General features: G+C 40.9%; 1 protein-coding gene and 1 pseudogene across 1 annotated transcript in view; one reads left to right on the top strand and one right to left on the bottom strand.

Annotated features, from left to right (window-relative positions):
- FAM120C (family with sequence similarity 120C) overlaps nt 1-16,884 on the top strand; it is a 432,369-nt gene that overhangs the window by 42,356 nt on the left and 373,129 nt on the right. The window lies entirely within an intron of this gene.
- Nucleotides 8,698-9,643, bottom strand: LOC129400107 (glyceraldehyde-3-phosphate dehydrogenase-like; annotated as a pseudogene).

The following is a 16,884-nucleotide window of genomic DNA, read 5'->3' as shown; positions in this document are numbered from 1 at the left end:
TTCAATCTCTTGCACATGACTAACCAGTTTTCTCAGTACCATTTACTAAAGCGGCTTCTTGTGCTTTATTTTATGTTTTTGGTACTTTTGCTATAAATTAATTGTCCATATATGTGAGGAACTATGAGTTTTCATTTCTATACCATTGATTTGCGTGTCTAATTTTATTTCAATATCATACTCTTTTGATTGCTTTAGTTATATAGTATAGTTATAGTTACGGAACTCAATGTCTTCCATAATATTTTCTAAGAATTTCTTTGGATATTAAAGTAATTTTTGTGGTTCCATCTAATCTTTAGTAGTATTTTTATATGTCCTTGAGAATGCCATTGCAATTTTGGTAGGGGTTGAATTGAATTTATTTAATGGGTAGGATGGTCATTTTAACAATGACAAATCTTCTAACCCCTGAATATGGAATATTTTCCCACTGTATTGTGTCTTCTGTTTCTTTCAGAATGAATTATATTTTTTTAATTTATTTTGCTTTTTGGGTCACACCTGGTGATGCACAGGGGTTCCTCCTGGCTCTGTACTCAGGAATTACTCCTGGTGGTGCTCGGGGACCATATGGGATGCTGGGAATCAAACCCAGGCCAGCCTCGTGCAAGGCAAATGCCCTACCCGCTGTGCTATCTCTCTAGCCCCAGAATTATAGTTTTTGATGTATAAGTCTTCATTTCTTCATAATAATATAATTTTCATCTCCTTATTTGAGTTGAATTTTAAGTACTTAAAGGTTTTTGGCAATTGTAAATGGCATTTCCTTTTAATTTCCTGGCTACTGGGACTGAGACCCCCAAGCCTGCTCGGATCGGGACTGGGTCTCCTCCACCCAGATTTCCCATTTCCTAGTAGCCAGGCGGTCACACCCAGGGACTGCCCCCGGCGCCATGTAATCCTGTCAATGGCCAGCATACAGAGACAAAAGCAAGCTCCTGGAAGAGAGCGACGCAGAGAGTCTCTTGCCCACGTGCCTGGCTGTCTTCCCTGGGGCCTTCTCGGAGGGGTGGGCTCCAGGTGACCGAAGACCTCCGGAGCCTAGCCACAGCCATGCTCAAGACCCCTCTCCACACGTTCGGATGAGCCTAACGTATGAAGGAACTGGCATAGGAACCTAGGTGTGTGGGACCTGGGGCTGAGACCTCTAAGCCTGCTCGAATCAGGACTGGGCCTCTTCTGCCCAGATTTCCCATTTCCCAGTTGCCAGGCAGTCACACCTAGGGACTGCCCCCGGTGCCGGCCCAGTGCCATGTAATCCTGTCAATGGCCAGCATCCAGAGACTTAAAACCAAGGTCCCGGAAGCTATATCATATAGCCTACTTCTCCCTTTGGGAGAACCTGGCAAAGTACTGGGAGTTTCCTGCCCACATGGGAGAGCCTCGAAAAACTCCCCATGGTGTATTCATATGCCAAAACCAGTAACAAGCTGGTTCTTATTCCCCTGGCTACTGGGACTGAGACCCCCGAAAAGCCACCAGTGCAGCATCATTGAAAGGACGAGTAGAGAAGCTTCTAATATCTCAGGACTTGGACGAATGGAGACGTTACTGAGACTGCTCAAGAAATTTGACGATCAACGGGATGATGATGATGATGATGATGATGATGATGATGATGATTTTTATGGAGACCTCTAGGGCTCCAGCCTACTCCCCATGATATTCAGTCAGCAGTGTGACCTCATGGCCCCATGCTTTGACCTGACAATTAGTTTTGCTTAGGCCTGGAGGTTTTGAGGCCCACTAGGTTTACTTCCCGAAGTTCTATGGGGTCACCAGTGTTACCTACATTTGTGATGTTTGCATTCTGTGATATAGGAGACCAAATTCTGGGCCTTCTGTGGACTGTGGAATGATTGCACAGCAGGTAGTGCATTTGCCTTGCATGCGGTCGACCCGGGTTCTACTCCTCCATCCCTCTCAGAGAGTATCCTGATACCGGGATACTGAGAGTATCCCGCCCTCATGGGAGAGCCTGGAAGCTACCTGTGGCATATTCAATATGCCAAAAACAGTAACAACAAGTTTCACAATGGAGACGTTACTGTGCCTGCTTGAGCAAATCTATGAACAATGGGATGACAGTACCACAGTGCTACCATATATTGCAACCTGCCATTTTACTATATCAGTTTATAGCTTCCAGTCACTTTGGGGAGATTTTTATACCCTTTCCCTCCCTTCCTGGGGAGGTTTTAAAAAAATTTTTTCTATGTATATAATCATGTTACCTATAAACATTGACTGTCAGTACTGTGAAATTTGGAGCTGTTGTGTGACCTTCTGTGGCCAAGTGCTCTAGGAGCTTGGCGCCTCTCTGGTATTAGTTGTGGAGCAGGGCTGTTTGCTAGAGGAAGTCACTTGTGGGTGGATCACTCACGTACCCCCATCCTGAGGAGACTCCTGAGATCTCGGCCCTAAGACTGGGCGTACCTGTGATGACTCAGTTGTGGCATCTTTCCAAGATTAGTCATCAAACAAAAGATTCTTAACTAACTGGAGAGCAGAAATCACACTACTAGATAAAATTTATATCAAGGAAAAAAATAAAAACTGAATTTACTAACTACTATATATTTTATAAACTATAAAAGAAGGTAATGAAGACGAGAAGACATTTATAACAGAACTAATAGATTAATGCAGAAGCTATATATTAGCACCATATATGGTTCCCCAAGCACTTTTAGGGCTCACTCCTGAGCACAGAACCAGAATGTCCCCTGGTAACCACTCCCCATGGCCCAGAAAAACCAAATCAATGAAAAATAATAAAAATATAAATTTGATAAAATTTGGATCAAACCAGAAGTCTGATGATGAGTGAGTCAATAAATTGTGGTAGAATTATATAGAGAGATCCTCTTCAGTGTAATTAAAATAGATGTACACATCAGAATAAATAAATATAATCATGCAGTAGTTAAGTGTGATATGCAAATAACCACATAACCTCTTATATATGAAGTATTAAACTTTTGAAACTATATTGATAATGGATCCAAGCATACAATTAAGTATATATTTTCTTTTTAAAAGGTTTTTTTTTAATTCTGATTTTATTTTTTTATTTTTGTTCATTTTTCTTTTATTTTATCACCATGTGGAAAGTTACAGAGTTCTCAGGTTTATGTCTCAGTTATACGGTATTCAAATACCATCCCTTCACCAGTGTCCATATTCCACCACCAAAATCCCCGGTATACCCCACGCCCCCCCACCCCAACTGTATAACTGATGAATTTCACATAATTTTCTCTTCACCTTGATTACGTTCCATATTTCAACACAAAACTCACTATTGTTGTGGGAGTTATACCCCCAAACAAGATAACCCTATTAAGGAAGCATTTGATAATTAGTTTTCCATTAAAAGATTGTATGTTTTCAGGTTTTAGAAAACCGGCTAACACGGCCGCGCGGCTCGGATGTGTCCCAGTCCCGAATCCCGGAGCCGTGTTAGTTGCTGCTCAGTGTCGCCAGGGCTCCATCTGGGGAAGGTGTGCTGGCTGCACCACCTCCTTCTGGCTCCCCGGTGTTGTTGGCCCCAATTCGGGTCCGGAGCATTTTCCGGGCCGCATTGCTCACCAGACTGCCTCTTAAAAGGTCTTTGAGCCACATTGAGCTGTGCTTCTGAATTATTACTGGTTCTACATTTAGTCATCATTCCTGGTGGGGCTTGGGAGACCATATGGGATGCCACGGACCAAACCTGGGTTTGCCACATGCAAGGCAAATGCCCTACCCACTGTACTGTTATTCCAGCCTTTGTAATTAAATATATTTAGAAAAATTACTTGGATTAGCACCAGAGAGATAACATAGGAAGTAAGGTGCTTGCCATACACACTTGATCCTGGTTCAACTCCCTGACACTGCATATGATCCCCTAAGTATTGCCAGAAATAAGCAGTGAACACAACTAGGTGTGGCCCAACAAAACTTGTTGGCTAGTACCTTATTTTTCAAATTTATTTATTTTTTTGGGTTATACTGGGCAGTACTTAGGGGCTAACCCTGTTTCATCTTAGGGTTTGCTCCTGATGGTACTCAGAGGGCCATGTAGTACCAGAGATCTAACCTGGACCTCCTGCATACATACCATCTACTCAGTCTGATGAGCTAGTTTTCTGGCTCCAGTGCTTTATTTTTGATGCCTGAGTTTTTAATTATTTAAAAAGAAAAAAACTACAGGGCAAGTGGATTCAAACCTGATTACTAGTAAACTTTCAAATAACAAGTAATTCTAATGTTAATACCACTTCTCTCATATTAATTGTTTTGAATCAGTACTTTTTTTCAAAATTAATTTTATTTTGGGATTTCTCTAGCAGTGCTCTGAAAGTTCAGGGACCTGTCTCAGACCAACCAGGCTGGCAGTTCAATGTAAAGACCCAAAGATGTAGTTTTTCTTGGGTTCTGTGGTACCAGAGATTAACTGAGCTATCTGGTGGTGCTCAGGGGTATCCAAGGTCACACCTGGCAGCATTTGGGGTACCATGTGGTGACAGAATGGAACAGGGTTGTTTGACATGCAAGGCATGTCCCTAAACCCCGACTCTCTCTGTGGCCCCTACACTAGTAAAATCTTAATATTAAATTCTTGTACAAAAAAGAAAATGAAAACTTAATGTCACTTGTTAATGTAGATGTTAAAATGCATAGTAAAATATTAGCAAATTGAACTTTTAGTAGATCAAAAGAATCATTTGCTATAACTATGTACACTTATTTTTAAGATTTTTAAGACAATTCTGTATCTGGAGCCTGTCAGTAAAACATATGATCATATCATTAGTTGCTGCATTGATAAAATACAGCTGCCACTTATACTTAAAAATAAAAGTAAAGTAGAAATATAAGGCAATTACTTAAGCATATTTTACTTGCAAAATTAAACCCAAAACTAATTAAAAGTTTTATATATATGAAATAAAAGGCGGTAATGATTATACTAATTTTTTTATTGTTGTAGGACTTTTAGCAAAATTCCCTAAATAAATAGTAGAAACATTGTAAAAGAAGTCACTTTATCTCTTCCAGCTGCTGATAGAGTATTATATTTAGGAAAATCTCTCCTAATATCTCTGAAGCCCCCTGAGGTGGGCCAAGATTGTAGCTCAGTAGCAGAGCACGTGCTTAACATAAGTAAGGGTTGATCCCTGGCCCCCTGATTCACACATACAGACTCTTAAGAACACTAGGAAGAAAATGAGAAATTATTAGATGATAAAGTGGAAGTGGGGCCTTTACTTTTTTTATACTTATTTTTTCAAAGCAAAACCTGATGACAGTTGATCATGAGTAAAGGCAGAGCCCAATTGCTTGATAACAAAGCAAGATAAAGATAATGCAATATCCGAGTGCCCTAAAACAGATGGCTGGTTGAAGAAACTTTGGGACATCTACACAATGGAATACTATGCTATTAGGAGAGATTAAGGCATGAAATTTGCTTATAAATGGATAGACACGGAGAGTACCATGCTAAATGAAATGAGTCAGAGAGGGACAGACATATAAGGACCACACTCATTTGTGGAGTATAGAATAACATCACGTGAGGCTGACACCCAAGGACAGTAGATACAAGCGCCAGGAGGATTGCCCCATAGCTGGAAGCCTGTTTCATGAGTGGAGGATAGAAGGCAGATGGAATAGAGAAGGGATCACTAAGAAAATGATGGCTGGAGGAACCAGTCGGGATGAGAGATCCGTGCCAAAAGTAGATACTGGACCAAACATGATGACCTCTCAGTGTCTGTGTTGCAAGCCATAATGCCCAAAAGTAGAAAGAGAGTATGGGGAATATTGTCTGCCATGGAGGCAGGGGGAGGGTGGGAAAGGCGGAGTATACCGGGGATATTGGTGGTGGGGAATGTCTACTGGTGGAGGGATGGGTGTTTGATCATGGTGAGATTGTAACCCAAACATGAAAGCTTGTAACTATCTCACAGTGATTCAATAAAATTTAAAAAAGAATGCAACAAAACTACAAACCAGTATCCCTAATGAATATTGATAAAAATTGTTCAATATAGGACCAAGCTATAGTATAGCAGGCAAGGTGATTTCCTTGCACATGGCCAACCTAGGTTTGCTCCCTGACATCACATACGGTCCCCTGAACACTGCCAGGAATAATTCCTGAGTGCAGAACCAGGAGGAATCCCTGAGCATCTTTGTTGGTTATGGCCCAAAACAAAATATGTTCCACATAACAGTAGCACATTGAACCCAGCAATATGTTTGCATGTGTATATGTATATATATATATACAGCATGTATATATGTGTGTATATGTAGATATGTATGTAAAAATAATACATGATAACTGCATGTAATTTTTTAGAAACCAACGATTGCAGAACACTTGGAAATAATTTGATGCAAAAGCAGAATACATAAGGAAATGATAATTTCAATAAATGCAACTAAAATGTATAAATAAATTCAGCATTGGAGGTCAAAGAGATAGTAGAGTGAGCTGCCTTGTTTCAGTTTTTTTTTTTTTTTTGGTTTTTGGGTCACACCTGGCGATGCACAGGAGTTACTCCTGGTTCTGCACTCAGGAATTACTCCTGGCCGTGCTCAGGGGACCATATGGGATGCTGGGATTTGAACCCGGGTCGGCCGCGTGCAAGGCAAACGCCCTACCCGCTGTGCTATCACTCCAGCCCCGAATGAGCTGCCTTGTACATAGCCAACCCGGCTTTGATCCCCAGCACCTCATATGGTCCCCTGAGCTCACCAGGAGTGATCCCCGAGTGTCAAGTCAATAGTAACCCTGAGTATCACTGGGTGTGACCCGAAAACAAAAATATAACTCCAACCCTTCCTTACCCCCAAAACCAATGCAAATATGTCTACTCTTTTAGTGGGGTTTTGGACCATACCCAGAAGTGCTTAGGTGTGGTTCTGGGAATCTATACATTGCTGAAGATTGAACCAGGGTTTCTGCATATAAATCATGCATTTCAGTGCTGTAGTCATCTTCCTGGCCCTATTCTGAATCTTAATACAGCAGCATCAACAGAAGTCCTCCTTAATGGAAATTTTTGCTTTTATCAAGTTTGGTTGGTTGCCTTTACTCTCTTGAATTTTATAAAGATATATTCTGTCAAAGTATATTAAACTGTTCTTTCATATACTTTGATACTATACTTCTGAAGGAATGGTTTGTTTGAACCCTTCTCATTTTTCACTACTATGGATTTATTTATATATCTTTTATGTTTTTGGTATTTAGAGAGGGGGAATTGATTTTACTATGTGGTCAGTTGTCATGAAATACAAATATTAAGACCTGAAATTTGTTAACAAGCATACTTGATTATCCCTTACTATCATCAAAATTTAAAAGAGTTCTGTCTGCCATTCACTTTTCTCTTGCTACTTCCAGTCCAAGGAAAAAAATAGTTTTTATGTTCTCTCATATTTTCTTGAAACTTTGTTGATTTACTATTGGTTTATAATACTATATAAATTTAATCTATATGTCTAAAAGCCTCATTCTAAATTCCATCTACATTGATGCAAGCAGTCAAGATGCAATCTTTTTGAATAGCCAGGTAGTATTTCATTGAGTATGTGCTTTTTTTTTTTCTTTGGGTCACACCCAGCGATGCACAGGGGTTACTCCTGTCTCTGCACCCAGGAATTACCCCTGGCAGTGCTCAGGGAACTATATGGGATGCGGGGAATTGAACCCTGGTTGGCTGCATGCAAGGCAAACGCCCTACTTGCTGTCCTATTGCTCCAGTCCCTGTGCTTCTATTTTGGGAGGGTGGGGATTGGGCTATATTTGACAGTGCTTAGGACTTGCACCTTGCTAAGTGCTGAGGAATGACTCCTGGTATTGCTCAGGAAACCATATGTGGTGCCAGGGATTGGCCCTAGGTCAGTTGTTTGAATGGCAAGCACCTTTCCTCCTGAAATATCTCTCCAAGCAAGAATATAGAACTTTTTGAGTTAGTATGTATTGCAGTTCTTTCTGTGTCTTTGTTATTATGGATTATACTGAACACATTCACATAGGTATGCATTTGTCTTTTTGAAGTAGTGTTTTCAGACCTTTGGTTAGGTCCCTATGAGTCCGATTGCTGGGTAATGTTATTTCAATTTTGAATTTGAGTTGGGGGCTGGATCTTGGGCCATACTGTGCCTTGCTTAGGGCTTTCTATTGGTTCTGTGTTCAGGAGTCACTCCCTTTTTTTGCTTTTTGGTTCACATGCAGTGATGCTTGAGGGTTAGTCCTGGCTTTGCATGCAGGAATTAATTCTGGCGGTGCTCATGGGACCATATGTTATGTTGGGGATCAAACCTAGGTCATCTGCATGCAGGCCATTGCCCTCTCAGGAATCACTCTTGGTTATGCTATGGGATACAGAGTGTGGCTGAGATCAATACAGGGTCAGTCACATGCAGAATGAAAGCCTTACATCCTGTACTGTCTTTTAGGGCCTTACTTTTGAATGTTTTTGGTGGGTGCAGAGTACTTTATTGATGGTATATGTACAAAGTGGGATTCCCTAAGCCCCTCCCCTTCTTCAGGGGGTCTGGGCTGGAAATGAGGTCAGGAGATTCTCAGTGTGTTGGATGAGTGAAGGAAGGACTCCCCAGCAGCGGAGGGCCTTTCTCTCCCTCTTAGTGCTCTTGCTGGGGCTGGTTGTCCCGGGGAAAGAGGGACACTTAATCCTTGGAAGCCATGTAGACCATGAGGTTAACTGCACTATTGCTCTAGTCAAACTCATTGTCATACCAGGAATGGAGCTCGACAAGTGGTCGTTTTGGGCAATTGTGGCCCCAGCATTATAGGTGGAGGAGTGGGCATGACTGTTAAAACCGCAGAAGACAACCTGGTTCTTGGTGTAGTCCAGGATGTCCGGAGGGGTCCCTGTGAGGCCTGTTTCACCACTTTCTTGATGTCGTCATATTTGGCAGCATTCTCCAAGCAGCATATCAGATCCACGACCCACACATTGTGGGTGGAGACACAGAGGCCATGCAGATCAGCTTTCTATTCAGCTGTGGGATGGCCTTCCCCAGGGCCTTGCAGTACTAGTGGGGGCTGTCCACTGTCTTCTGGGTGGCCGTGATGGCATGGACTGTGGCCATGAGCCCCTCGACTATGCCAAAGTTGTCATTGATAACCTTGACGTGGGGGCCAAGCAGTTGGTGGTGCAGGAGGCTTTGCTGACAGTCTTGAGGGAATTGTCCTACTTCTTGTGGTTCACACACATCACAAACATGGGGATATTGGCAGAGGGGGCAGGCGGAGATGATGATTCTTTTGGCACCCCCCCTTCAAGTGGGCCCAATTCTTCTCCATGGTAGTGAAAACCCCAGTGGAGTCCACAACATATTCAGCACCAGCCTCGTCCCATTTGATGTCAGTGGGATCTCACGCCTTGAAGATGGAGACGGGCTTTCTGTTGATAATGAGCTTCCCATTCTTGGCCTTGACTGTGCCATTGAACTTGCTGTGGGTGGAATCCTACTGGAATATGTAGATCATGGAATTGAGTTCAATGAAAGAGTCATTGATGGCTGTAATTTCCACTTTGCCAGAGTTAAAGGCAGCCCTGGTCACCAGATGGCCAATATTGCCAAATCTGTTCATTCTGATCTTTACCATTGTGTCTCAGGGTCTCAGGGATGCGCAAGAAGAGGCGGCTTTTGTTGAACAGGGAGAAACAGAGTACCACTTTGAAATTTTAAAGGAATCTCTATCATTTTTCATTGTAGCTGAACCAATTTACATATCTAACATCAGTGTACAAGAGTTTTTTTTGTCTCCTCCATAACGTGTATTGTGATCTTCTTGTGGGGCAGGTGTGAAGTCTTTTTTAAATTTAATTTTTTAAGTTGTTCACAATAATTTATTAGATTTAATATTCCAGCACCAATTCCAACACCATTAAACATCCCACCATTTCAATTTTTTCCAATACCACCAAACCTACCATACCAAAACCACATACTCACTGTCACTGTCACTGCCATCCCATTGCTCATCGATTTGCTCGAGTGGGCACCAGTAATGTCTCTCGTTGTGAAACTTCTTGTTACTGTTTTTGGCATATTGAATACACCACGGGTAGCCTGCCAGGCTCTGCTGTGTGGGCTCTATACTCTCAGTAGCTTGCCAGGCTCTCCAAGAGTGGCGGAGAAATCGAACACTGGTTGGCCACATGCAAGGCGAACGCCCTGTGCTATCACTCCAGCCCACCACATACTCAATGAGTTATTTTGTATTGCTTGTTATGAATAATCTGCTAAAAATGATCCAGAAAGTTTCCTTAGAGGAAAGCATTTGAAGATTGTTGTATTTTACCTTGGAGTCATTAAGCCTTTGTATCAAAGATTACTAACATGTTGTTACAGGTTGACCCTGCATGCTAATATATATATATATTATATTATATATGCACACATGTAATATATATTACTCCTGGTGGTGCATATGGGCACATATGGGATACCAGAGATTGAACCTGAGTTGGGTGCATGCTAGGTAAGCACCCTACCCACTGTACTATCTTTCTGGCCCTCTTTCTGTCACTGAGTTGCCTTTTCAGTTGTGCAGTTTCTCTTTACTGTATGAACCATTTTTCAGTTGATGATACTCATTTCTTTTTGCTTTTTATTTCCTCTTGGAAATAAAAAAGTTGGGTCCCAACAACAGCTCTGTGATTGATGCCCATGATTGTATCACATGGTTTTTCCTATATACTTTGTGGTTTCAGTTCTTATATTCAAGGTTTATTTTTTTAAATTATTTGCTCTTTGGGTCACACCCGGCGATGCTCAGGGGTTATTCCTGGCTCATACACTCAGGAATTACTCCTGGCGGTTCTCGGACGTCCATGTGGGATGCTGGGGTTCAAGCCCGGGTCGGCTGTGTGCAAGGCAAACGCCCTCCCCGCTGTGCTATCGCGCCAGCCCCTTATATCCAAGTTTTTAATGCATTTTGAGTTAATTTGTACATTTATATAAACTAATGATCTAGCTTCTTTTCTCTTTTGTTTTTACATGTGACTTCACTTCCACAGAACCATCTGCTCATGCGGCTTTCCTTTCGTCATTGGATGCCGTTTGCTCCTTTGTTGTAATTTTGCTGTTTTTATTTATATGTTTGGGTTTATTTCTTTGACCTTTTTCTGTTGGTGTTTCAGTTTTTGTTATAACCTCATAATGTTGTGATAATTTATCCTATCTGTGTCTGATATTTCCCACACTTTCCAGTTTATCATACCGCCAAAACTGCTCCTTTCCCTCTTTTCTTCCAGTTACCATCATAGATTTTAGTGACTATAGGATTTAGGTCCCCCCCACCATTTAATTCACCTTAGTTGTTTGTATTCCACGTATGAATGTAGGTATTTGGTAATTGTCTTTGACTGATTACTTATTTCACTTAGCATAATATAACCTCAGGTTGCAACCATTTTTTCACAAAGGGCATTGTTTCATTTTTTTGTTGATGAGTAGTTTCTAATTCCATTGTTCTGAATATGAAATTATTTTGAAATATTATAGAGCCAAAAAAGACAATAGACAGATTCTTTCCTTCAAAAGATGGGCTTAGAGTGCATCCTTAGGAAGCATGTGGTCATGGGTTCAAATAACTAGTGTCTCACATATTCTGAGTGTGGTTCAGACAGCTCTATTTATAATCTCCAATGCCACAAGAAGTTTCTGGCAACATCATAGCCAGGTTTATATAAGCATCACAAAAAGTGGTACAACCCTAGCAAGTAACACTAAGAAAAGGTATGACTGCCAGAGTTAGTAAGTGGTAAGTAGTTGTATGAGTATAGCAGTGACCCCTGGTGGGTGAACATCAAAACAATTGCTTTTGTGCCTCAACTAAGAGTACTCACTCCACTGAGCATGTGTGCAAAACTGAAACTAAAGGAATGTTATCCTCGGTGAGCAATGTGTCTCATGCAAGCACCAGAACCTAATCTGTGGTCCCCAGGGAGCACCACAACTTAAAGAAATGTATGAGCACATGGTCATTGCAGAAAAAACAGTGGCAACAACAGCAAAGGGAATAGGAGAGGCGGTAATAAAACAATAAATTTGAAAAGAAAGATCAAGCCTGCTTGCTTTGCTTTCCATAGAAGTTTTTGTTTCATTTTTGTGTATCTCTGGAGTTTCATTTATGTCCACTATCTGTTTGGTGAAGAATTTTTTGTCATTTTAGTTTTGTTTGTTTTGTGGCCACATTTGGCTGTGCTTAGAGTTTACTCTTGGTTCAGTGATCGTTCCTGGTGGGCTTGGGAAACCATATGGGTATTGAGAATTGAGCCTAAGTCAACCATGTGCAAGACAAAAGCCTTACCCCTGTACTTAGGCCCCTTTTCTGGTAAACTACAGTAAAAATAAATAAACATTGACCTTCGATTACTACATCAGATTTTCAAGCAAGGGAGAGGAGGTGGATCAAAAGTGACATAAAAACAGTGGTAGAGATCCATTAATACCACTACCTGGAGTGTACCTTGTGGGCCCCAAAACACACAATAGAAACACCTACTGCACTCTTGTATGTTCATTGCAGCACTATTCACAATAGTCAGAATCTGTAAACAACCTGAGTACCCCAGAACAGAGGACGGGATAAGAAACTATGGTACATCTATACAGTGAAATATAACACAGCAATTAGGAAAAATGAAGTGATGAAATTTCGTTATAAATGGATGGCCATATCTTGTTGAGTAAAATGAGTCAGAAGGGAAAGGACAGATATAGAATGACTGCATTCATTTGTGGGATATGAAAAATAGTATGAGACTAATATCCAAGTCCAGATTAAACAGGGGCCAGGAGGACTGGTCAATAGTTAGAAGCTTGCCACAAGTGTTTGGGGGGGGGCGTGAAGGGCAGTTAAGATAGAGACGGGACCCGTATGACAATAATAGCTGGAAATAATCACTTTGGACAGGAACTGAGTGTTGAAAGTAGGTAACCTGATAACCTTTCAGTATCTCTATTGCAAACCATAATGCCCAGAAGGAGGGAGAGGGACAGAGAGGGGGAAGGGTGAAGGAAGGAGAGAGGGAAAGGTAGGAGGGAGGGAAGTTGAAAGAGAAAGGTAGAGAGAGAGAGAGAGAGAGAGGGCCCTGCTGTAGAGGCAGGGGAGGGGTGTGGGGTGGGAAGGAAATTTGGAACATTGGTGGTGGGAAATGTATGCTGGTGAAGGGACAGGCATTAAAACATTATATGACTGAAACTTAATTATGAAGAACTTTGTAACTATGTATCTCACTGTGATTCAATTAAAATAATTAAATAAAAATATTTTTAAAATACCCCCCCAAAAAAAACGTGGTAGATGATCTTGGAATCTGGTGGTGGTGAAAGTACCGTAACTATGTAAATCAAGATCATGGAACTTAGTAATATTGTAATTATGTTACCTAAATTACAATAATTTTTTAAAAAAACAGTATATTTGCTTCTGCATTTCTTTTCATAGTTAATGAATATTTTATTCATTGTTAGAGTATTTTTACTGTTTCTTTGATTTTTTCAATATATTTTCTTATTATTTTGGGGCCACACCAAGTGGTGCTTAGGGCTTAAGTCTTAGCTGTGCCCTGATAATTCCTGGCAGTCTCAGGGGACCATATAGAGTGTCTGGAATTGAACTGGGGTCAGCTGTGTTGAAGGCAAGTGCCCTACCTGCTGTTCTACCTCTCCAGCCCCACTGACTGTTCATTTCTAAGTGGTTCAGGCTGATTTCTGAAAAATTTTTATTCTAATGTGGGAGTTTATCTTTATCGTCTCCTCCCCACCCCAACCCCTAATCCCCCAAGAGCATTGTGGCTCTTGTTTTGGAATTCTCTTTTGTTTTTTAGGATAGTGGTGTATGGGAAAGAAAGTCCAGTCAGTTGGGGGTAATATTCTTAAGTAAATAATAGTGCTTATGTGGAATCAGTCAGTTTGAATATAGAATTCCTTGCTGTTCCCCTCTCCCTGGTGATTTGATCCACGGTCATCTGACCATTTATTATTATTGTAAGCACAAGAGTCCATGATCCCAGATACTATTCCTGCCCCAGCTGCAGTTATCTGCAACCTAGAGTAGCTTATTTTCAATATAGACTTCCATGGATTTCCAAAGACTGTGAAGGGAGGTGGAATAAGAATTTCAGTGCCTGGTCACAGCATCCAGTTTTGGGAAGCTGTGTGAATATCTGCCTCTATGAAGGGAATTTAGAGACTTAGTCCCCCAAAATGCAGGTTCTCCACTTGCTTGGCCATTAATCTTTGCTGTAATTTCTCTCTACTTTAGTACCATTGTCACTACTGCTATGACACTGAAGGTGGTTTTGTTTATTCACTTTCAAAATGTAGGTCCATGACCAGAGAGATTACAACTGGGAAGCCTTGCCTTGCATCTTGCTAACCTAAGTTTGATCCCTGTTACTACATATGATACCTCAGTCCCAGCCAGGAATGATCCCTGAGTGCCATTTGTGTGGACCTAAAACAAAAAACAAAGGCAGGTTCATATACTCTCTGTTTCAAGTACCCTCTGGTGATGGAGCCATTTAGTTTGGTTGGTTTTAATTGTGCGTGAAGGTTTTTTTTCCCTCTTTTGTGGTTTATTCTGCCATGTTTTATGGTTATGTCCATTTAATAGATTTTAAATTTTTATCTATATTTTATTTTGTAGGAGAAGCACATCTAGTGGTGCTCAGTGTTTATTCCTGGCTCTTTATTCAGGGATCACGCCTGGTAGTGCTTAAGGGACCATATGAGGTTTGGGGATCAAACTGGTCAGATGCATATAAGATAAATGCTTTCTTGCTGTACTCTCTCTGTCTCTCCTTATAGTTTTATTATTTGGTGGTGCTGAGACTTGAATCCAGGGCCTAATTGGATAGAGCAAGTTTTCTACTGCCGAGCCACATCTCTAGTCTGTTTCTTGGATTTTTTGCCACATCTGGTGGTTCTTAGTGTCTATTTCTTACTCTACGCTAAGGGAGCACTCTTGGCAAGACTCTGGGGACCATATGGGGTGCCAGGAATCAAGCAAGGCAAGCTCCCTATCCATGGTACTGTCTCACCAGCCCCCATTCATTAAATTGTTCTTTTGTTTTGCATAGCTTCTATATCACTGTTTTGAAAATTTAGCTTTGCCAATTACATTAGCCATAGATTTGACTTTTGAGTATGCTGTCACTGTATCACTATCATCTCGTTAGCTCATCGATTTGCTTGAGCGGGCACCAGTATTATCTCGATTGTGATACTTATTGTTACTGTTTTTGGCATATAGAATATGCCACGGTAGCTTGCCAGGTTCTGCCGTGAGGGTGAAGTACTCTTGGTAGCTTGCCGGGCTCTCCGAGAGGGGTGAGGGAATTGAACCCAGGTGGGCCGCGTGCAAGGCAAATTCCCTACCCGCTGTGCTATCGCTCCAGCAACTTAAGTATGCTATATTGGAAAATTTTTAGTATATAGCATATACCACATAGTTATTTTCTAACTTCATTTGGCTACATTTTATTTTTCTTAACTTTTTAATTGAATCACTGTGAGACAGACCCTTAGAAAGCTGTTCATGATTGGATTTCAGTCATACCCATTCCAACAGCCATCCCTCCACCAGTGTACATTTATTTCCCAGTACCAGTGTCTCCAGGTTCCCTCCCATCACCCCCTACCCACCTCCTACCTGCCTCTATGGCAGCACTTTTCTTCTCTCTCTCTCTCTCTCTATCTCTCTCTCTCTCGTTCTCTCTCCTTTACGGCATTGTGATTTGCAAAAATGATACTGAAAGGCTATCAAGAATATCCCTTTCCCTACCTTTACCACTCAGTTCTTGTCCAGCACAATCATTTCCAGCTATTATTGGCATACTGGTCTCTTCTCTCTCTATCTTCAGCCACACACACACACACACACACACACACACACACTTGCAGTTAGATCCAACCATTGACCAGTCCTCCTAACCTTTGTTTTCTCTATTGGGCACATTTTAATTGAAATTCTGGAGATTTTAGTATTTTCAGAATTCTGAAGATTTTAATATTTTCAGAAAGAGATTATGATACAGTATATTTCCTGTTTCCTTGGCTTCATGGAAAGATTTGTATTTATCCCATACAAACTTGATTGTCATTTGTCCTTGTTAAGAATTTTAGTCATAGTTGTAAGTCAAAATTCTGTAAGCATTGCTCTTTAGACTTACAATATTAGATGTCACCAATTAAAGGTTTGATGCTTGTTTGACAGTCTTTTACCAGTTGGTAACTAAACATTTATTTCTGAAAATATGCTTGCAATTCAGATACTTGACCAGACTATTTGTCTAAGTGACAACATTTTGGGTTGTTTTTTGGCCATACTGGTGGTATTCGGGGCTTATTCTGTCCTTGGGGGGATGATATGGGGTGCTGGGGTTGACTACATGCAAAGCAAATGCCCTACCTGCTGTACTATCACTCCACCCCCTTGGTGACAACATTTTGATTTTTCCTAACATGATATGAAAGCTTTATTGTGGAAATTCAGGGATTTCTTAGGGAATATTTCCTATAATCTCTGAATTTTACTTTTTCTTAGTTTGAGAAATTGTTTTGGTGGTAAAAAGTTTTATTTTTAATTATTTTATAGTTTCAGTAAGACATAATTAAAGTGTATAAAACAAGGTGTGCACATAATTGATAAATGTATGCTTAAAAGTTTAGTTAACAGACATGATAATGGTTTTTAAAGTATTTATTAAAGTATTTATTATGCAGGTAGGTTTATTGTTTCTTTGTGTGTATGTGGTTTTGGGACCACATCCAACAGTGCTTAGTGACTACTCTTCTGCCCTGTATGTGGTTGCTTCCAGAGGTGCTTATGGG

This window comes from Sorex araneus, chromosome X (assembly GCF_027595985.1).
Source record: "Sorex araneus isolate mSorAra2 chromosome X, mSorAra2.pri, whole genome shotgun sequence".
Lineage (NCBI taxonomy): Eukaryota > Metazoa > Chordata > Mammalia > Eulipotyphla > Soricidae > Sorex > Sorex araneus.
This window is presented reverse-complemented; position numbering and strand designations above follow the sequence as displayed.